The following is a 24,612-nucleotide window of genomic DNA, read 5'->3' as shown; positions in this document are numbered from 1 at the left end:
CTATTCCACATGGACCCCAACCATTTTTTCTTTTATTTTTTCAGTTTCCTTAATTATAGCACAATTTACTACTTTTGTAAATTTTACAAGTTCTGAACTTTCGGAGCTGTTTTGAGGCCCTAAATGATGTTTTCTTAGAAAAAGTGAAAAAATGAGACTTTCATCAATGTTTTCAGTTGAAATTCGTATTCCTTGGATAGAACTTTCTAACGAGTTATTGTGTGCGTCAAAAAAATATTATATGCCAAATTTACGACCCTGGGAATTTGATGTACTAATTTACCCAAATAGGGCCAACGATTTTTCTGCTTCCTCTCCCAGGGCTAAGTTTTTGAATGTTTAGGGTTTTCCATTGTTTTTCAATAATAAATAGGCCTTTGAGACTCATTTTCACATAGTTCAGAGGCATGTAGCAACCACATCTCTTCTCATAGATAAGATACCATCGCCTGAGCTAGTTTATTTATGTTTTGTATGTAAGCATATTTTAGTTCTTTGATATTAATGAAATGAAGTGTTATTTCTATTGCAAATATATATTTATGGTTATATCTATATCTTTTTGCGTTCCTATTTATGTTTGGATCATTGATCCTCTATAACTTCTCAAGCAGAGTGAAAAAATGCCATCATAAGATCCTTTAGATTTGTCTCCTTTTCCCATAATATTGAGCATGTCTTAGTAGTCCTCCTTCATTCATATTATCGAGATATTCTTAAGGATGTCCTTACTTATGTTACTATGATTGGATCTCCATAAATTGTAATGGAGATGTTATATGTACTCTTTCAAACTCTCTTAATCTTGTTGTGACATTCTGAATAAGTATTCCCTTTGATCCCTAGTTATATTGTAGTCTTAATATTTATCCAAGAAGGTTTTCCTCATTCATCCCATGAACAAATAAATGAGCTTCATAATAAAATAAACCACCTCTAATTTTCTCCCTTTAGGGTAGCAATGAATAACTTTATTTTTTGGTCATTAGAGATATAATAAAAAATTTACACAGGGCATCAAATTTAAGAAGGAATGTATTTGGATCTTCATTGAGGGTACGTTGGAAATTTGGATGGGTTGATAAAGGAATATTTTTAATTTTATATTTACCTAGAATGTTTTCAATGGGGAACACAAAGGAGTAATTGTTTCTTCTTCAACATTTTCCTTCTCTAGTGTTTGAAATTCAGGGATAACAATCATATTCCTCCTTAATTGAAGAGAACCTTCCACTGGCTTCTTAAGTGGCTTGGGTTGGTCAAGCTATTCCAATTTTTTAGATGGCTTATATTGTTTAGGTTGTTTCACAACACTTCCCAACCATATGAAAATATAATCAACAAGTCGTTTTACAACACCACCTCAATCCATAATAAGATAATTAGGTGGTCATTTTTCTGGACTCCATTCATGATACTCCAAGTTCTTTTCATATGTGTCTCCTTGTCTTTATAGTAGGCCTTGATATTCTTAATTTTCTAATAATATGGGTTAGAAACTCTTGGATTTGTCTCAAAGGTTGAAGGTTCATAAAAGTTCACCTCCCTAATGTGTGCACCCAACACAGATGATTGAGGAGATGATAGCCTTTGTGGAAGAATTTTGTTAGATCCTTTATTCCTAAAGTTTGTCCCCTAAGATGTGGTTCTACTTAGGATTTTTAAATCAACTCCTTTATGTATGTTACTCTTCATAGATCTTTATTCTTCTTCTTTCTCCCACACCCTCTTTTACCTGCACAATTAGTTTCTTTGGGGGCACCTTGTTTTCTTCTTCTCTATCTATGCAATGGAATCCTATGTTCCATATATCCATATGAGATTGAGCCTACTTCAATACATCAAATAAATGCATAGGTTATTACCTCTTGGATTACTACCCTATCACCTTCGATCTAGGAACACACCTAACACACTCTCAATGAATGCATACAAACAATGCTAGTCACACACATCCACCTCTAATAAACCCCCCAATAATGGTGCAAAAATGTTTCTTGGATTAATTTTCTCTTAAATAAGGATAAATTAATGATGCCTAGACATAAATTATCAACCTAGGTATGTATTTTATTACAAGGTTATCATGGATCATGGATTTCCATAATTAGAATTATTGACATAAAATTTTTAAATGTTTCTACAATGATCAATCTCATCATTCAGAAATTATTATTGTCACATTCACATAAACAACTCGATCAGTCACTTTATCTTGCAAAAATAAATCAGCACTGGTCAACTCAACCTTCATTCAATAAAGGAACATACTCGGTCAATCTAAAAAATCACTATGTAATAGTCACACAACAAACATCAATTAATATCTCCAAATTGTAACATTAAATTGACACAAAGAACACATAATTACAAGTAAAACATTTCAGGACTTAAGTTGTTGCACAAATAAAATTAAAATTCCACAATCAAATCAACCAGTAACCATAACACATCGAAATATATGTAACAATAATAGTAATAGTAAAACAATTATGAATTAAAACTAAGAGAAACTAGACATGGAACTATAGTATCTTGCTAAATAAGAAATACCTACCAAAGAAGAGGGCCCTTCCTCCTTAGCAAGGAGGTAGTAAACGAATATTATGATCATATAATCAGTAAATAAGTATGATGCCACAAATCATGATATTTGCGTTGATATTAGAAGTGATTGCAATTGCATAGTTTTCTCCCAAAATTAAAATTGCAATTGCATAGTAAAGGATCTTCTTTTTTATAGATTATGTTACATATATCTTTCAAACATAATCAATCATGAGAATCTCTTTATTCTCATGACTACCCAAATGAGGAACATGCCAAAACAGATTACAATATCTTTCTATGAATATAAGATGTTGTAACAACCTTTCCCAAATAACAAAAAGACCAATAACTAAAAGGCGTAATTGTTTTGGGCAACTTTGGTTGTACCATTAATAAGAAAATTTATTTTTTGGCATAGTGGTCAATGTTGAATTTGACAAATGATAGCCATATTGATCGTCACTATAATTGTTACAAAATAAGAGGATTTGGGAGATAGAATATCAATTTAGTAGTAATAATTTCAACACATATTTGATTCTTGAATTGGTAGGACCTAACTAGAACATAACTTCCCTATAGAAAAAACTTCAGCAAGCCAAACTTCCCTTGTAATATCCCCTTGTTGTTTTCATTAATAAAATTTCCTAATACAATCAACATCATACCAAAATACATCGAAGCTAATAAATTAAGGTGATACAAAAAAGAAACATACATTAGACAAAAAGTGATGAATAGGATAACAAGGTATGGCTATTATAGTCAAAATAGTGAGAAAGGTAGGAAAAAGGGATACAAAATGGTTCCAACTCCACTTCCCAACACCTATCTAATCAATTATTATCCTCTCCATTTTTCTAACGTTGACAACATATCAAACATTTTCTCTTGTTTTTCCTAAAATAGCTTGTACCAAATGTCAACAATCAGAAATTAAAGAGGTATTGAAATAATTGGTCTAATATTTTACTAATCCTTTGACGTTGAAGTGATATTGGGTAAAGTATCTTACCTCCATAGATACCCCATAATGAAGATTGAAAGTGAGAGCGATTTTTTCGAGAAATCTCAATACACACACACACACACACACACACACACACACATATATATATATATATATATATATATATATATATATATATATATATATATATATATATATATATATATATATATATATATATATATATATATATATATATATATATATATACACACACACACATATGTGTGTGTGTGTGTGTGTGTGTGTGTGTGTGTGTAGATATCAATTTCTTCCATTTCCTAATTCCAACACTATATGGAAAATCTATTGAACTTTGAGAGTTCCATTACCTCGTTTGAGATTAATTGGTGACCATCCCCACCCCTGTAATAGAGAGGGTCATCCCTTTCAAAGCCTTTTCTTTAAAATTTTATGCAAAGGGTGTTTTTTTTTATCTCTTTTGTGAGGTCCTTCCACTTTCTCTAACAAGATATGTCGTCGCTAGCCATAATAGTTATAGGTGCAACCTTACTATATTGATGCTAGGATTTTCCTAATCTTCCTTTTATAGAGACACATGCACTTGACATCAAGTCATATGCTTGTGATATTATATTCCTATGTGGCCTTAACGTCTAACTCCAATGCATGATAATATTTATTTGATCACTAAAATGCCTTCTTGCTAGCATTAACACCCGTCAGGATGAAATTAAGGTCTTAATCTAATAGTTATGATGTCAAAAAATTTTGTTAAGTATTCATCCTATCTTATACTTTCACTCTCATATTGATGCATAATTTCATTATTTTTCAACTCAATATTCTCTCCCGAAACCAAATATTACACCCACTGTTTGAAGGCTCTCTTCTTCTTATTTCAATTCTGCTCCAAGTTTCAAAAGAATTAAATTGACAAGATATCTAAAACACGCAAGAAAAAAGGGCTAAAGCTCAACATCATAGAGCCCATAATGCTTGATCCTGCTACAAATGAAATATTCTATGGGGATACAAGATATTTCTACTGAATAAACACAAAACTTCACTAGGGTGAAATTTATCGCATCTATTCCCATTCTTATTTCAACACATAATATGAGGTCTACACAACAATGTGCAATATCAAAAAATTCAAAATTCATCAAATCGGCACCAAGCCTCCCATTATGCCCTATAATGACATGACTAGATGGATCATATAATAGGTTGACCTAAACCAAGAGGCCATTATCAATAGAAAATATGAATTAGTAGCCTTTCTTAAGGCCGATTCTTTCAATAAAATGTATCATCTCAAGGTAGTCGAGGTCAAATTAAATAGACAATTTCTAAATAGTTTCCTTGTAACCCATTCCAAATTCATCTAGATCACAAAGATTTGGTGGTGAGACATTGATTCGTTCAAGGAACGTCCCAAGTAATAGTAAACTACATGGAATCTGCAAGATCCATTCCACCACTTCACAGTCATCATCATCAAACTCTATTTTGAGTTCAATGCTTTGCCTTTTTACATCAAGTGGTTGACCTTGGCAGTGGAAATAATTTCTAAAGTTTGTATATTAATCTTGTCAAGTATTTTATTTAACAATTTATTGAAAACTATTTTGAAAGTGAAGGACTTCATGGCAAATGAAATCACCTCATTTTATATGTTGGCTTATTTGATAAATGCTTTATGAACCCCAAATGAATTCCTAGGAATGAACTAGAAATGGACTCCAGCATCCCCCCTATTCATACTTGCTATCAAGAATTATTTGCAGATCACTACTAGAAATTGTTTTATGATATTTGTGATCAATTATTGGGACAAACCCATCATATCCTCTTTAGTTTCTCAGCACCCATGTTATCTGAAGAAGCAATAAATGACATTAAGGAAAAGGAAATTAGTATTACAATCATCATTATACATACATTAGGATGTTTGACTACTAAATTCTCCCCTCATTTGATGTCTCAATCTGTCCCTAATAGGCTTATGATCTCATAGATTTCCTATCAGATTATGGGAGTCGGGGTAGAATTATTTGTGACCAAGAAAAATAAGAGTTCTTGTTTAGGCTTCCTTACAAGAATAGGGAATTATGCTCTAATAAAATTTATGCAAGTCATATAAGAAGTTGACAAAATTAAGGACCTCAAGCTCCTCATAGGCATCATTAGGAGGTATGATCCCCATGGCATGGTCAAAGAGAACTACAATTCTGTAAAACTCACATATCCATATGAACATGAGTCTAACCCTGATGACTTATTATTGTAGGAAGTGCTCATGTACGAGGAGGCGAAGCTAAGGATGCAATGAAGGCAAAACGAAGAAATTCCACCTATCTCTTTTCTAGAAGAAGAGAAAATAGAAAAACAAAACAACAATGTTCTTCTTAGATATAGGTGCTCTGAGAGGCAAAAAATGACTAGGAAAGGGTTAAAGCTAAAGTCCTCAAGAGGAAAATACTTGAGGATGAGATGAGACTAGTGCAACAAAGGTTGTCCTAGGTCGAAGCCTTAGTCACAAAATAGATAACCATTGATGATGATGAACCATAGGTGGAGATAAGTGTGTTGGAGATAGGTACCAGTAAGGGTAAAGAACAACAAAATTCCCTAGAATCCTCTCAAAAATAATAAATCCTGAAGCTAATGTTTTGATAGTTACTCTAGTACAAGAGCCCATTATTCCACATAATTTAATTTCATCCATCCCTCTAATATCTAAATAGACCAGTGTGACACCTCCCCCATGTTATCCCAATACCATAGAAGATGAATTCATTGTGCTTCGTGACTACTATTATGAAAATTCAAGGAGAGTTTGTTACATAGTATTTTGTCACATTCCCAACTCCGTACCCGAAGTGTCAGCCTTTGTACCACTATCGTCACAAATATTATAAAGAAAAAAAATCTGTGTAAACTCATTCACCATGATTTATATGCTCAACACATCCTTGAAGAGATGGAGAACTAATGTCTTGAAGCAATTCTGGAAAAACTTCTGAAAACCCCTAATTTGATTCATTCTGCTAGTGCTAGTCACTACTTAGACAAAAGTTTACCAGCACATATTTTCCTACTACAAGTAGTGTTGGTCCTCTTTAGGTAGTTTCTCCAAAAATGGAGCAAAAGCTTCTCTTACGAGAAGCCTTGAGAATGATGAGCTAGTAGTTGTTGGATGAAGATATGGTCAAGCACTCCCATTTAGAGCCCTTGATTATACCTTTAGGGATCTTACCTTTGGGATAAGGACCTTCTTCCCCCTTCGGTGGATCTCTAACTCCCTCTCCCTCACTATAAATTTGTTCTTCACTTTCCTCAATGGGTTGGTCATTGCTCATTTCCATTCTTCTGCTCAATTGTGCTTAGATGTTGCCATTTTGATGAGAAATGAAAGGAGATATTGTTAATTTTGGCTTGGACTTGGAACCATCTTGATGGAGGCCTTCAACATCGAGGCATCAGTTGTATGCTTCCCTGTTTGATTTAATCATTAATACAAAGCATGTTTTACTTCCCATATGCTTGTCTATGATGGTTTTCTTAGTACAATACTCCTTGATATGTTGTATAATTTATATTGGAATGCATATGTTATTATCTCTCTTGTTGTTGTCTTTTTATCTCATTTACACGTATTTGGATGCAAGGATTAGCGAGGAGCAAGCCTGGGAGCTAATGGATCAGGATCATCATCAAAGGTTTAGTGCATAGGAGAGAGGTAGGCCATATCCCTTTCTCATTTGTCATTCTGATCTAGGTTAAGGAAGTTTTCTTGTTTTGTCATGGTTGTTACTAGACGCACACATTGGGCTAGAGGGATTGCTTCTATCTATAGAAGGTATTGCCAAGTTAACAAATTGGTGACTCTGATGGGGAAGCCTACACCCTTTTCATCCTCCTTTCATTTTTTTCCTTCTCATTAAGTTTGGCCAACCATTAAACGACCCTTTGTTTTAATTGATTTTCAGTATGTAATCTGAATTGTTAATGTCTTAGGGTATCAGGTCTAGAGTTTCTTCCCAATTATCTCTTGTTTTTTCAAAATTTCTTCACTCAATGTGTGTTTTATCAGTGAAAGTCGCACTATCAACACTTGTTTTTTGTTGTATAGTCATGTTGAAGACCTTGTCTTCTACTGTCGATTACACAACATTTTTTCACTATTCCTGTACTTCCCGTTCCTCGATCCTAGAGGACCTATACAGTGACCCTCATATGTTTCCCTACCATGAAGAACATGTCCCTAGATCCCTCTTCATCTACATAACGTTTCCATCTTACATCATTTCCTAAGAATCTTCCTTCAAACCTAGATTTAGAGACCAACCCTAGTGCTCAGTTCTTCCCCTATGTCGATTTTCAGAGTTTAAAACCACAACTAGCGCCAAACAGTGCAACTGAGCCATTCATCACTCGCACTGACCCTCTTTTGAAAAGTTTTTAAAAAATGGAGTCAAAGCTTCTAGGTCTAGAAGCTTCGTGAATAGAATTCTAGTAGATGGTTGAGAAAGATATAGCCGAGAGAGACTGTTTGGGCTCCTTTCCCCTATTAAAATGGAACAAACCAAAAGTGATAAGGCCTATCCCACCATAAGAGGATCCATTTCCCCTCCATCAAAGATATATAAACTCCCCATTTCACACCCTCAGCTAGCTAATGAAAGGGCTGAAATAATTTGCAAATCTTGACAGCCATATTAAGAACCTTAGCCTTCTAGTTTGTGTGTGAAGGGAGAAGAAGCTTGTAGTGTTTGGTTTGGATCAAAAGGAAAGAGACCTCGAATTTCCATTTCTTTGAGGGTGAATCATGAGATGCATTTAGTGGTGCTAGAACGCAAACATGCCAAACGGATCCTGCGACATCAAGGCTCCAATTGTATTTCTCTTTGAAGTTTCATTAATACAACTAATGGTTTATTTCCTATATATTGTGTAATGTTACATTTGATAGCTTAAAACTCCTTGACCTTTTAAGTTGATTGAATTTGATTTTATGCTATCATGTTTGTTGTTGTCTCTTGCATGTTTTTTTCATGTTTTTGAACAAAAGGAACGAAACGAAGCTGGAGAAAGGAGGTAAGATCAACATCAAGTGGATTAGCACTATAAGAGGTAGGCCCTCTTATTCAATTATAATCTAAGGAATTTTACATTAGATTTTTTTGTTTGCAGCTAGACCCATTCTCAGGCTAGAGAGATCACCTCTATCTGCAGAGGAGATTTACCTACTCCACAAATTGGCGACCATACTGGGGATCCATCCCTCTCTTTGGATTGTTTTCATTTCATGATTTGTGTTGACTTTTGGTGTATCACTCTTTCTTTTTGGTTTTCTATGCTTCACATTGTCTGATGCCTATAGTCTTGAATTTAGAGTGACAAGTTTGGTTTTGATCTCTGAAAAATTTTATTTTTTCTTTGAAATCCTCAATCAACATTGTTTATTTTTTGACAGTCGTGCCGACCAGCACGATTTTCTCTTAAACAGTCGTGTCGTCCCCCCCCTCCATGGTGCTTTTTGTCAATTAAGAACTCATGTATATTCCTATAGGTTAAGATCATAGTTTCTCCTGAACCATTGTCAGTGTGTCCTACCCTCATAAGTTTTGTTTCTTGGCTCGTTTTCCTGTATTCTCCATGGCTAGAAAGCTTTGTTAGCTTGATTTGTTTCCTTGATTGATTTGAATTTTTCTTACTTTTTTTGTTGAATTTTTGGATGGTTTGTGTCCCTAGGGCATCTAGGTCATTGTCCATTTAGTTGTTTGCCTGCTCATTAAGTCAAGTTGATGGTTAGTTGCCCTATGCATTTCATGTTTTAGTCCTTGTATTGCTTTGTTTTCGATTGAACAAGTGTAAAAATTTCGTTTTCTCTTCTCTTGATTAAACGTCTCTTTTAGAGCATAGATTACATTGCTCGCTTTGTTTATATTGAGTCTTTGAATACTTGGTTTGAGAGGAGTTCTTCTTATCTTGCTTGGTATATGATTGATGCTCGTTGTTTGAGAATTTTCATTGAAATGTCATGCGAAAGATTCATTTTATCATTCCATTGAAAAAATACATCATTCTAGTTTGTTAAATTGATATGTTGCATTAAGTAGCATCATCGAAAAGATAGAATTGCATCATCATAATAATTTGAAATGAAATGAACTTCTTTTACTATTGAAAGGACTAGTTGAAGTGAATTTGATAGGAAATATAGGAAGTGGAAAGAATTTTCATTATTTTGTTTCTGAAAATGAAGTAGTGAAGAGTCATCTTTCTTTCAGTTGCTTGTTTGTTGCATTGATTGTTTTCTCTACTCTCAATTACTATAAACATTCATCGAATTGAAAGGGTTTTGTCTCATATAGTTGCGTATATGCATTTTTCAAGTGACATCAATACGGCCTGAAAACAGACACTTAATTTCAAGATAAACTTCTAAAATATATTCAATTAACCTGAGGCGCATTTGAAACTAAATGCTCAAATTTAGAGGTCTAGGCTAGAGACGAGTTCCAATGTCTTTAAATCTAGTAGCTATCATTCGCTTTGGCACTAGACAATGCTAGTACAGACTTCTGCTCCTTGTACCATCGCGTATAGAAAGGGAGACCCCACTCGGTTTGAAATCCTTTATCCATAGGAAGCCGAGTCTGCCGCCTTGTAAACTTGATGATTGCCTACCCGTACTTCTTGATTCATTGGGAGGTATTATGTAGTTCATGGTTACCTAGTAATTCCATTTCCTAGATTATCCCAAGCAGTGATTTTGGTGTTTTTGACTCTTTAAATTTAAAATATCATCGAGCACTTGTCCTTTTGAGCTCGTTCAAACCGAACGTGACTAGAGTCATCTTTCCCTTTTTCTAAACTCTTAAAACATGAAAAGGCATAAATCTATTTTAGCGTCATTATATCACAAACCTATCTGGTCATCTAGCGCTATGCGTACCTCAGGTGCATTCATTCAGAACCCAACCACTCAACGGATTGTGCATACTGCAGTCACTTCAGTTCTGGTGCAACCCATCATTCTGAATCCACTCATTTTGTCATTTCAACCTATTGGGAACGGGTTCCCCCAAGGGCCCTTTTGTGGCTAAAAGCCCATGTTTTGGGATAATTTCATAATAAAGTTGTAAAGTCTCTCCATTTTGTGGTCATGGAGCACGAAAGTGTCAAAATTCATAAAGGGTTTTCTGCCCTTATTTTGTAAAGTGTCAAGTTGGCTGTAAAGATCCACCCATCATCCGTGAACCATGGGATTATATAAAAGGGAGTGAAGTAGCAAAGTAGAGTAGAGAATTCTAAGTGTTATCAGGTCTTAGTGTAGGTAGAGGCTCTGTAGCTGAGTCCGTAGAGGCCTAGGGTGGAAGTCTGGAACTGAGTGCGCGGATCCCTGCAGCTGTGTGCGCAGGGTGGATAGAGTCTGTATTAAACTGAAAGATAACAATAAAGAGAAATATTTTGCAATTGTTATGTATTTGGTTCCTGTTAATGCATCTAATTATATTGTGTTTTGGGTTTAATTTACAATGTTTATTTGATGCATGAATACATGTGATTGTATTGGTTAATTGAATGCAAGTAAGGATATTAGTTTACACGACGCTAACTGTGATTGATTAGTAATATAAGTAAACACTTGAGATAAATTGGGAACCTATACAATACATCGTCATAGCTGCATGAAAGTACCTGAGCCATAGGGTAGGGCTTTGCGAAGGTCAATCATACACCTTCACGAAGGTACTAAAGAGTGGAATAAAGGGTAGACTTACAGAGCCCTAACGCTTAGCGACCTACGCAAAAATAGGGGCAGAGGGAATAAATTGATATCACGACCATCTCAGGGTGTGGAAAATTGGTTCCAACATCCCCCCATACTGCTTCAAGTGAGACTTAGGTTTGAGCTCTGCGGGTTGATGCCGAAAGGGCCAGTAGTGTAGGGATTTGTTTGGCTAACTAACGTTGAACTTGGGTGAGGGCCCATAAAGCCAACAAATGGTTCTGTTGTTAGATAATTGTCGAAGGTACCAAATTGTGCTCAATCTGAAGAAATGTATGTTTTTTGTTCCTTTTGGGACTCTGCTGGGTCATGTGGTTATTAGAGAGGGACTGATGGTAGATCTGCAAAGATCACAGTGATACTTAACTTGGAGGCGCTGAGGAGTGTGAAATATCTACGCACAACCTTGGGACATACTGGGTACTAAAGGAAGTTTATCAAGGGCTACGCCTAGATCACCATGCCTATGGAGAAGTTGTTGAAAAATTATGTCACGTTCTGTTGGAATGAGGACTATTAGAAAAGCTTGGATGTATTGAAAGGAAAAATGGTCACCACGCTAATTTTAGACTTCCTATATTGGAAGAAGGAGTTTCATGTACATGTAGATGCATCGTTTATAGCACTGGGAGTAGTACTGACACAGGTTGGCAGAGTAGAATTGGACCATCCTATAGCATTTCCAAGCAGGAGGTTATCCAAGGTTGAGAAGAACAACCATTGAGCGTGAAGGATTATCCATGGTATACGCAGTCTAGAAGTTTAGACACTATTTGTTGGGTGGACATTTTAAGATGTATACGGATCATTCTGCATTGAAATACCTGGCCAATAAGCCAGTGTTGGGGGAGAGAATCTGTAGGTGGTTTTTATTGTTCCAGGAGTATGATTTTGAAGTTATTATGAAGCCTAGATGACTGAACGCGAGACCAGATCATCTGTCGTCCATGGAAATGTGGGAGGAGCCCACTAATTTGGAAGAGGGATTTCCTGATGTGAAACTATTTGCAGTGCACATTGCAGATGGTCACTTTGAAGACATCATACACTTCCTAATGACAAGAACTACCCCGCAAGGCTACATCATCCACCACAAGGAGTTAGTGGTGCGCGCGGCAGACATTTCTATCATTGTCGAACATCTGTACAAAATGGGGTTTGATGAAGTATTAGGACGGTATGTACCATAGTTTGAAAGGACCAGTGTCCTCGTAGACACTTATGGGGGTGCCTTGGGAGGGCATTACGTAGGCAAGGCAACCGCATAGAAGATTCTACGCACAAGGTTGTGGTGGCCAACCCTACATCAGCATTCAAAATCTTACTACAAGGTGTGTGATGTGTGTCAATGGGCTGGCAGGCCATGACAAAGAGATGAGCTGCCTCTGAACCCATAGATGATGTTACAACCTTTAGAGAAATGGGCGATAGATTTTGTGGGACCCATTCAGTCGTAAGGGAAGAAGATGGGAGTGTGTTACATTATCACCACAACTGAGTATTTGACTGGATGGGTAGAGGGACATCCTATGAAGGACTACATAAGTGTGACTGCTGCAAAGTTTCTCTTTGAGTATGTACAGACGTGATTTGGGTGTCCAAAGATTTTGATGAGTGATCATGGTACACACTTTCTAAACGAAACGATAATTGTGCTAATGGAGGAATTTTAGGTGTATCACCAGAAAATCTCGCCTTATCACTGATCCAAAATGGATCCTAAACACCCTCTAAGTCTTCAAACATCCAAAACTATTGCATAAGAAGAACCTTTAAAAATGGCGGATTACACTATCAGGAGTGAAAAACAGAAGGAAACAGTGGAAATGGAGCTTATCGGAGGTAAAAACAACTTTGCACAGTAGCTGTCGGATCTGGTCGATCAATGGTCCAGATCTGATTGGCATATCGCAATCGGCAATGGCATGCAGAGGTTATCGAAGGCGTCCATATGACAGTTGCAATAGCGATTAGCGCAAGTCAACAAGGACCGTCAATCAAGCACGCAGATTGACAGCCCAGGTTAACTCACAATATCGCATTGGCAAAATACAAAGGAGTGGGACCGATATACTTACGATTGTGATAGCCAGACCCAATAGGATTATGGATGAAAGTTGATAATATTTCAATTCTGGTAAAAGGGTTTTTTCAATGTATTTCGTATTTTCGTAAATAAACAAAAAACAAATGAAATGCGAATAAAGCGATGAATCCAGACCTAAAAGGGATATACATGTAGATATATATGTTTTGAGTTCCGTAATGCATAGGATTTCGGGTGGGCCTTAGGCAGTAAGTGGTATTGGACAGGCTCCACCTGATCCCATCCACAGGCCGACACGTGGCATGGGAAAACCACCTTTTCAGGTGGGTAATCTCTGTACGCTTTCACCACCCGAAATGAATCTCAACCATTGGATCAAGATCACTCAGATTAACGGTGGATATGTGATAGTGATATAAAACTAGACCCGATGGAACTTATAGATGCAAATATATAAAACTTCAAGTTTGCCATAAAGCCTTTTTGTGGGATTTTTAGTGTTTTAATGTATTTTTACAAATACAAAGGAAACCATGGAACAGGGGCATTTGCGAAATGAAATAGTGATTTAGAGGTAGACCCAATGAAATATAGGGTGGAATTCATAATATTTGAAGTCCGATGAACAGTGATTTGGCATATTTTTCCCGCGCTTTACAGTGTTTCTCTGTGTAAATAAAGAACACTATTTTTGGGGATTTCAAAGGCCTGATAGTCCCTTCTGTTGCAGAACAGGTGGCCACCTTCCTTGAAGATGTTATTCCATGATTGCTAACACTCAGAAGGGGATTTGAGTAGATAGAGGTTGGGAGCCAAAGATCCCGAGAAGGGGAAATGAACAGACAACACCAATTGGCTTTAAAGCCACAGACTGATAGAGACAGAGAGGAAGCAGTACGGAGACAGAGAGAAAACAGAGATAGAGAGTGAAAGAAAGAGTTTGTGTACTTAGAGAGGCTTGAGGGATTCAAGAAAACTCTTGCTTTTTGTATCTGTGTGTTGAGATTGTTGGGTGTGGAGCCTGATTATCTTCTGTATTCAAAGGTTTCAGCTAGATGTATACCCCAGGAAGATTGTACACCCCTCCATGTGGGGGGGCGCAAGGGGGGACTTGTCCCCCCCATGGAGGTTCGGGGGAGCTAATCTGCCCCGGCTAGGGGGTCTGGGGGCCAACGGTCCCCTGGTGAGGGTTCAGTGGCAACGCCTCCAAAGCTAAAAATAGAGGTAAAATTACCCTATAAAAGTCTGGTAATTTCTAGTCAATCTAGGTCATTCATTAGGTCGATGATCTGACAGTAGAAGTTATTTTTAATTTAGGGTTTTTTGCCCTAGAGGGAAACCCCTCAGTATATATGAGGGAATTGTATTGTGTCTATGCATATCTGTATTCTGAGTGAGGAAGAGAGAGGAGATTGAGAGCGAAGAGGGTGTTACAGTGGATCTGTTGTAGGTTGTATCTCTTCAGTTTGCTGGATAATATAATAAAAGAAGGACTGCTTGTTTCTCCGTGGATGTAGCCCAAACTGGGTGAACCATGTATATCTATGTCTCTCTTGTTTTATGTGTTTTCTGTGTTTATATTTCTGCAATATTTTATGTGTTCCATTACTCTGTAATATATAATTTTCTAACAGAGACTCAATTTGAGCTCACAATTTGTAAAACTCTACTCCTGAAGACATAATAGAGAGGTCACCACTAAAGGTTGGACCAAGAGACATAGGCCAAGAGTATTGGGTGAACTCCATATTAAACTTGCTGCATTTATGTGTGTTTTTCTATTATGCTTCTCTAACTACTCAATTGTCTATATTATTCGCAATCTTATCGATTCATTGCACTAAGTAATATAGGCTAATCCATGCACATGAGTCTGTAATACCTTAAAATTAATCTAAGATCTTCATTTACAGATCAAGTGGTATCAGAGCCTTAGGTTTGCTAAGGTTAGACAAGCTTGTGCTGGAGTGTTGAATGCTAACTAGGTCAAAGCTCAAACTAGGAGAAGGAGAGCTTGTTGAGACTAATCCAGAGATTGGAAGAGTCCACGCTCAGAGGAGAATGGCTAGAGAAGTCCCATTGGAATTAGAATCTCAGTTCATGGACAGTTTCATGACCATTAGAGCCATGGTGGAAGAAATGTATTGGGAATTTAAGAAGGATCGAGGTGAAAGCACCTCAACACCCGAACAAGGAAAAGGCGTAGAGGAACCTATTCTAGTTGCCCATTCAGAAGGCAAAGGGAAAGGGGAAGAGCCTCCTCCATCAACTCCTCCTTCTAGCCCTGAAAATAAAAAGAAGAAAACATCTTTGATTAAATTAGATGTAAAGTTTGACTTTCCAATCTATGATGGGGAATTAAATGCAGAAAATCTAGATAACTAGGTTAGATAGATTTATGTGTATTGCAAGGTGTAGAACATTGATTCAGAAAGGAGTAAAATTCAGCTGGCTAGCCTTTGCCTTGGAGGAACTTCACTAGTGTGGTGGGAAGGTAGGAGCCAAGTTGATTTGAAGAAGCATGATAAAATTCTTTCTACCTAGAATGAATTTGTTTTTGCCATTAAAAAATAGTTCTATCCTCTATCTTATATGCAACAAGCAATAATGAGTTGGAAAACTCTTCACCAATTAAAGGGCCAAAGTGTACAAAGCTATACCTAGGAATTTAGAAAAAGAGCTTTAACTCTTGGCATTTCTCTAGACTGACCTGAAACTTTGTTGAAGTATATAGATGGTCTACATAGCTATTTGAGGCACACCATTCTCATGTTTAACCGCACTAGCCTAGATGATGTATCAGTTCAGGCTACACATCTAGATGCTAGAGGAAAGAATGTGAACCCAGAGATTGGGGTATCATCAAAACCCACTGCAAGCAAGAACAAGGAAAAGAAGAAGCTGAGATGGAAAGAGAGGAAGGCAAACACTATACAAAAAGACAAACCTTCATGCACTCACTGCAAGAAGGATGTACATGATGATGCACATTGCTAGTCTTTGCATCTGGAGCTGAAACCCAAGAAGTTCGATGGTAAGAAGAAGAACACTGTTGTTGCTATTCAAAAAGATTTTGGGCCTGACTCAGGTGATGAAACAACAGTCACAAATACATGTATAAAAGGTAAAAATTCTGAAGCATATACTAGTAATTCTGCATAATCTATTGATAATGAAGAAAATGAGAGGAAAAGACATGAGCTTTTTCATATTAGAGTTATTTCCAAGCAACAAAAGATTGATACTTTATTTGATAGTGGATCACAAGTTAACTTGATTTCTGAAGCAATTCTAAAGAAGTTGGGATTACTAACCACACCTCACAAGAAGCCATATCCATTAGGTTGGGTATGTGATAAAGCAAAGCTACAAGTGACTAGAAAATGTAAACGTAGGTTTTCATTTGGGTCAAGATTTGTAGATGAGGTTGAGTTAGACATAGTTCCCTTGGATATATGTGGTATTGTTTTAGGAAGTCCTTACTTGTGTGATAGAAAAGCCATATTCTATAGAGCTGAAAATAAGTATCAACTCACCAAATATGGAATAGAATATATTGTAAGAGCTCATAAACTCAAAAATAACTACACTCTCATAAACTCAGAGTAGATGAAAAGAATTGTAAATTCATGAAAGAAATTTTTACTAATGGTTGTAAAGGAAAAGAACCTTGATAAAACCAATATATTTGAGGGTTGTGATGCTAAACAGAAAGCTAATTTAGAAAAAGTTGTTTTAGAATATGATAACCTATTTCAAGAACCTAAAGGTATACCACCCAAAAGGGAAATAGTACATGATATTCATTTGCAGCGAGATGCTTCATTGCCTAACATCGGAATGTACAGGTTATCCACTTTAGAGAATGCAGAGATCAAGAAGCAGGTACAGGAGCTACTCAAGAAAGGGTTCATAAGACCAAGCACATCACCATGTGGATCTCCAATTGTGTTGGTGAGAAGAAAGATGGTTCGTGGAGGATGTGCATTGATTACAGAGCACTGAATAAAATAACGATCAAGAACCGTTATCCTCTTCCTCGCATTGATGATCTATTAGATCAACTGAAAGAGGTAGTTTACTTTTCCAAGTTGGAATTGCATAGTGGCTATCATCAGGCATAGTAGCAGACCAAGACGCATGGAAGACTACTTTCAAAACAAAGCAAGAGTTGTATGAATGGCTACTTATGCCTTTTGGCTTAACTAATTCTCTTGCCACTTTCATGAGAGTTATGAATGATGTACTCAGACCTTTTATTGATGATTTTGTAATTGTATATTTAGATGACATTCTTGTTTTCAGTAAAACATGGGAAGAACATTTGAAGCATGTAAAGCATACTTTAGATGTTTTGAAAAGAGAAAATCTCTATGTGAAATTGTCAAAATGTGAATTCGGAAAAAAATCTTTAAATTATTTGGGTCATATTGTAGGGGGTGGTGAATTGAAGATAGATCCCTCTAAGGTTGAAGTCATTGTGAACTGGCCTAAACCCAAATCTACTACATAAGTTAGGAGTTTCCTAGGAGCAATACAATATTGGAGAAAGTTTATTGCTAAATTTTCCTTGATTGAAACTCCCTTACATGCTTTAACATGATTGAATAAGTTGTTTCAGTGGGGAGGAAAACAGCAGAAAGCCTTTGACACCTTAAAAGAAAAAATTAGTACAACAATAGTACTAGCACTGCTAGATCTTTTACGATCATTTGAGATTGAAACAACTGCCAGTGAATATGCCATGAGAGCAGTGTTGATGCAACATGGTAAACCCATATGCTATCATTATGAGACATTGAATTCTCCAGTAGTTAATTATCCCACATATGATAAAGAATTGTATGCATTAGTATAGAGTGTGAAAAAGTGGAAACATTACTTAATGGGCAAAGAAACAATCATCCATACAGACCATCAACCACTTCAATATTTTCACTCACAAACTAAATTGCAGCAATCAAGACACTATAGGTGGATGGGTTTTTTACAACAGTTTCATCTATTCATCAGATATAAGAAGGGAATACACAATAAAGTTGTAGATATGTTGTCCAGACCAATCATAAATGAATCTACTATACTTAAGCATAACTTAGTAATGAATGAAAGCTACGTTGAACAATATGCTCAGGATATAGATTTTAAAGATGTATATGCAACTTTAAGTGTTGGAAAACAAGTAGAAGAATTGGATTATTATGTTAAGGACCAACTCTTGTATCATTTGGGAAAGTTATGCATTCCACAAACTGAAAGAGTTAACATAATCCGAGAAGCACATACTTCTCTTATATCAGGTCATTTTCGTGTAAGTAAAATAGTTGCACAACTGCAAAGGTTCTGTTATTGGCCAAGAATGCATGAAACAGTTTCTAGATATATTAAAGGGTGTACCATGTGTGCTAAAAGCAAGCCCAACAATAGAAAATTAGGCTTGTACACTCCACTACCAATTCCTTCTCATCCTTGGGAAAGTGTTTCCATGGAATTTGTTGGGGGATTGCCAAAATCTAGAAAAGGTCATGATCATTTATGTGTTATTGTGGACAAGTTCAACACAATGTGTATTTTAATACCTTGTAACAAGCAGATTATAGTTGAACAAATAGCAAAGTTGTTCTTTCAACATGTCTGGGTTCATTTTGGGTTACCCACCTCCATTGTATCTGATTGAGATTCCTGATTTGTTGGGAAGTTTTGGTCAAGTCTGTGGGAATTGATGGACACCAGACTGAAGAAGAGCACAACCTTTCATCCACAAACAGATGGCCAAGTAGAGGTGGTCAACAGGACAATGATCCAGTTGCTTAGGGGCTATTGTAGCAGGCATCCCAAGCTTTGGGATGAACATTTGTGTTATGTACAACATGCTTAAAATTGTGCTAAGCACTCTTCTACACAGAGATCTCCTTTCAACACTTGTTTTGGATTTACACCAAAGTCTCCCTTGGAATTTGTCTTTGGAAAAGGCATAGCGGTTGATGGACACAGTGATGTGGACAAAGCAACCAAGTTCATTGAACAAATCCAAGAAATTCACCATGCAATGTAGGAATTGCTAGAAAAGAGCCAGGCCAAGTACAAGGCAAGGCATCATAAGCATTGAATTGAAAATAGCTTCCAAGTTGGTGATGAAGTCTACCTGTAAATCAGCAAAGATAGAATGCAAGGTGAAGGAAAGAAGCTGAAGCCAATAAGGTATGCGCCTTTCAAGATACTTGGGAAAATTGGTGAGAAAACTTTTCGCGTTGACTTGCCAGCTTACATGCACATCTATTCAGTGGTTAATGCAAAAAATTTGAGACTGTTTGAATCTTCATTAACTGAGGACCCCGAAAAGAAAAGTCAGCTTCCTTCTATTGATGATCTATTTCCTGAATATCTCAATGAGTTGTAGGAAGATACAGTTCTGGACAGGAAGGTGAGAACTACGTGTAGAGGGGATATTGAGCACCTCAGAATTGGACTCCAAGGTTCAAAACCAAGCAGTGCACGATGGATGGAAATTGGATAAGTGAGGAAGTTGTATCCTCACTTGATCGATGCTTGAAAACCAACTTTTGGTGGTCCAAAAGCTTTTTTAGTGCGAATTTGTGATCCAAAATGGATCCTAAACACCCTATAAGTCTTCAAACATCCAAAACTATCACATAAGAAGAACCTTTAAAAATGGCAGATTACACTATCGAGAGTGAAAAACACAAGGAAACAACAGAAATAGAGCCTATCAGAGGTCAAACAACTTTGTATAGGAGCCGTCAGATTTGGCCAATCAACGGTCTAGATCCGATCGGCATATCGCAATTGGAAATGGAAAGCGGAGGTTATTGGAGGCGGCCATATGACAATTGCGATATCGATCAGTGCAAGTTAACGAGGATCGTCGATCAAGCGTGAAGATTAACGGCCAATATTAACTCGCGATATTGCATCGACAAAATACAAAGGAGTGGGGCCGACATACTTACGACTGCAATAGCTGGACCCAATAGGATTATGGATGATAGTTGATAATATTTCAAGTCCTGTAAAAGGGTTTTTTCAATGTATGACGTATTTTCATAAATAAATGAAAAACAAAGGAAATGTGAATAAAGCAATGAATCTAGACTCGAAAGGGACATACATGTAGATATATATGTTTTGAGTTCTGTAATGAGCAAGATTTAGAGTGGGCCTTAGGCGGTAAGCAGTATTGGATGGGCTCCGCCCGATCCCATCCACTGGCCGACAAGTAGCGTGGGAAAACTACCTTTTCGGGCGGGTAATATCCGTACACCTTCACTGCCCGAAATGAATCTCAACCATTGGATCAAGATCACTCAGATCAATGGTGGATATGTGATAGTGATATAAAACTGGACCCGATGGAACTTATAGATGCAAACATATAAAACTTCAAGTTTTCCATAAAGCCTTTTTGCGGGATTTTCAGTGTTTTAATGTATTTTTACAAATACAAAGGAAAGTATGGCACAGGGGCATTTGCGACATGCTATAGAAATTTAAAGGTAGACCTGATGAAATATAGGGTGGAATTCATAATATTTGAAGTCCGATGAACAATGATTTGGCGGATTTTTCCTGTGTTTTACAATGTTTCTCTGTGTAAATAGATAACACTATTTTTGGGGATTTCAAAGGCCTGATGGTCCCTTCCGTTGTAGAATAGGTGGCCACCATCCCTGAAGACGTTATGCCATGATTGCTAATGCTCAGAAGGGGATTCTAGTGGATAGAGGTCGGGAGCCAAAGAACCCGAGAAGGGGAAACAAACAGACAACGTCGATTGGCTTTAAAGCCACAGACTGACAGAGACAGAGGGGAAGCAGTACTGAGACAGAGAGTGAAAGAAAGAGTTTGTGTACTCAGAGAGGCTTGAGGGATTCAAGAAAACTCCTACTATTTGTATCTATGTGTTGAGACTCAATTTGAGCTCACATTTTGTAAAACGCTACTCTTGAAGACATAATAGAGAGGTCACCACTAAAGGCTGGACCAGAAGACGTAGCCGGAGAGTTTTGGGTGAACTCAATATTAAACTTGCTATGTTTATGTGTGTTTGTCTATTATGCTTCTCTAACTACTCAATTGTCTATATTATTCAAAATCTTATCAATCTGTTGCACTAAGTAATATAGGTTGATCCATGCACATGAGTCTGTAATACCTTAAAAGTAATCTAAGATATTCATTTATAGATCAATCACCCATAGGCTAATGGGATGGTAGAAGCATTCAATAAGGTATTGGAGAACGCGCTGACCAAGGTTTGCAATGCTCAGTGAAGTGATTGGGACCTGCGCATACCCGCCGTACTATGGACTTATTGAATGACATGCAAAAGTTGACTGGATAGACACCCTTTAGGCTTGTATATGGTGTTGAAGCAGTGATTCCCATGGAATACATTGTACCTAGTCTGCGCATAGCAGCACTCATGGGTATTACGGATCGCGGAGCCCTCGAAAAGAGGCTCACACAACTTCCTGAGCTTGAAGAAGAAATATTTATGGTTGGATTTCACCAACAATTCCAAAAGCAGCATGAAAAAGCATGGCACAATCGGCACATTAAGTTGTGCACCTTTAAGGTAAGTGATCTGGTTTTGTTATATGATAGAAATTTTTATAAATTTCAAGGGAAATTCAGAATGCACTGGCTAGGGCCCTATGTCATTAAGAATATTACCAATGGTGGAGTAGTTCAGTTGGTTAAATTGAACGGATATCCCTTCCCAAGAAAGGTGAATGCCAACTGATTGAAGCCATACACCAATGATCCGTCCAGGTGACTATTTGAAGGTAGCATAGTCTTAGCACTCCAGGCAGCTGAAAGGAGGCGCAATACTATAAAATACACTTCCTGGGTTAGGGAACTACCCGATTGGAGGATTGTGCAGAACGAGGAAATGTCACAGGGTTCACGATAGCACAAAGAGAGCTACACTCCCCAAGGAAAAATCATGCAGGTCAGCTGGAAAGTGACCATTAAATTCATTGTTCATGATTTGATGATAATAATGCATCCAAATGGAGCAGGCGATCGACATTTAAGACAAAATTTATGGGTAAGATATTTGGAAATCTACCGCCAATCCGGGATTAATGAACCGAAAGTGGGGGGAATGGTTAGATTTGAATTCAAAATGGTCTATAAATTACAGGTAGAGGCCCAATGAAAAATACTTGGCATTTTAAGCATTGAGTTGGTGAGCTCTTAGACATGCATGACCCACACATTCTTCGAAGAATTGCTTGACTACCCAGTGTTTGATTGGTTTCCAGAGTCCAACCGCAATTTCATCTGTGATTTTATCCCAAGATCCGAAGCTATGGACATCGAAGTAGTGACAACCAAGGGGGTTATGCCAGAGGTTGTTATGGAGGTAGAGGGAGCTACTCCAGTGGTTGTAGAGGTACTAGCTAAAGCACCCAAGTCTCCACGAACGCCAAGACCAAATCCTACCCTGACCAAGGAGAGTGCGAAGGATAAGAAGGGCAAGTAAGCTATGATACCAATGTGTACATCACTTAGAAGAAACCCACCGAAGGACAAGCCCACTGCGCAGGAAAAGTGCAAAACTATTGACTTGGAGCCGGAGGAGGAAGAGATTGAGGATATCCCAATGGATGATGAGGATTTCAGGGTGGAAGTGGAGGAAGTTTAAGTCGCGATTTCTGACCATATCACTAAGTTACTTGAATACGTCCCTCCATGCAAGGGCAAGACCAAGGTGCCAAATGACATTGATGAAAGAAAGGTCACCTTGCACATACCTCTGCTGTCAGACAAGATTGTCTTTGAAGGACTGCACTTGGGGCAGGTTCCTCTATTAAAACTCAAAGATTGGGACTTAGCTGACCATGAGAAGTTCTCACACTTGGTGACAGAACAGCTAATGCATTGTGTTGTTCACACAACCACTAGGATGACTACATTGGAACCACAGAAGTGGCTCAGGGAGTAGACAAGGTAGGTTTGCTCAACCTACTATGGGTGCCGCACTACTGTTCCACACCCATTATAGTGTTGGTCATCAAGAAGCTACTATGCTTGGTGCATCATGGGTGTCTGTGGCTGGAGGAGCCGATACCCATCACTGACAGGTTGATCCATAGGATCACACGATTGCCCTATACAGGGGAAAATCCAGCCATGATGTTTGGCAGAAAAGGTGGAAAATAGCCCATCGTAGAGGCCATGAAGGATAAATTCAAGCTCGTGAAGAAGTCGCAAGGCTATTCCATCTCGAGTATCTGCGATCCTGTAGTCAAGTTGGCCACGCAGATTTTGGCAGGAAAAGTTATGAGACAGTGTCACACAGATGAAGTGCCGGCACCAGTCATCACTCTAGCAACATAATGCACCAAAGGAGTCCATTTTAATTGGGTGGGCTATCTCTATGCTAAGTTCCTTTCGAACTGTCGTGAGGCACAAGAGCTCAGCAATACCTTCCACCATGCGTGGCTTTTGCTATCCATTGTATTGGTACCTTGGTAGTTGTTGGAAGACAGTCAATTCCCCTCGGTCACATCGGATCTTCCAGAAGCAATGAAGTACGCTTCGTTGTGGGTGACCAAGGATTCTTAGTGCATCAAGGATATCAAGATCTTCTGGATCTTGATGGAAATGAACATACACATGGCTATCAATCACAAACCATTATTGTTTCCTACTTTTTTTGCCAAATTGCTGGAGTACATGGAGTTCAAGGTAGACTTTCCGCACGTATCGATCAAGGCACAGAAGGACCCTGAGAAAACGTGGCATGACTTGCCTTACTTGGAAACAAAAGATGTGATTGATGCAGTTCTTGATCGATGGCCAGTAGAGTGGTGCACTACCTCAGACTTAACGGTGGGGTCAAGTAAGTCCGCTGCACAGTGAAAAAAGGACGCTAAGCTCAAGATGGCGTAGCTGACCAAGAAGAGGAAGAAGGAGGCCACTGCCAAGGCCCAGGTAGATCGTGATGCTGCCTAGCAGGCAGAAAAGTAGACAGGTGAAATAGAGTAGGGCTCTGACAAAGGTGCAAGGTCGCCTTCACCCGAAACAAAGGAATAAATGGATGAGCAAATAGAGAAGCATAGATCAGACCCGCAGAGGAATCATACTGCATCAAACATCCAAGACAACAAGAAAAAGTGGGGCCATAGAAGAAATACAAGGCCAGTAAGATGTTGCTGGACCCAATCACCCTAATAGAGGGAGATTTTACTGACATTGGAGACACGGTGT

The sequence above is a fragment of the Pinus tabuliformis genome, chromosome 9, assembly GCF_031772625.1.
Source record: "Pinus tabuliformis cultivar Carrire ecotype Pingquan chromosome 9, CPIR1, whole genome shotgun sequence".
NCBI lineage: Eukaryota > Viridiplantae > Streptophyta > Pinopsida > Pinales > Pinaceae > Pinus > Pinus tabuliformis.
The sequence above is the reverse complement of the archived record's forward strand: the minus strand, read 5'-3'. Positions refer to the sequence as shown.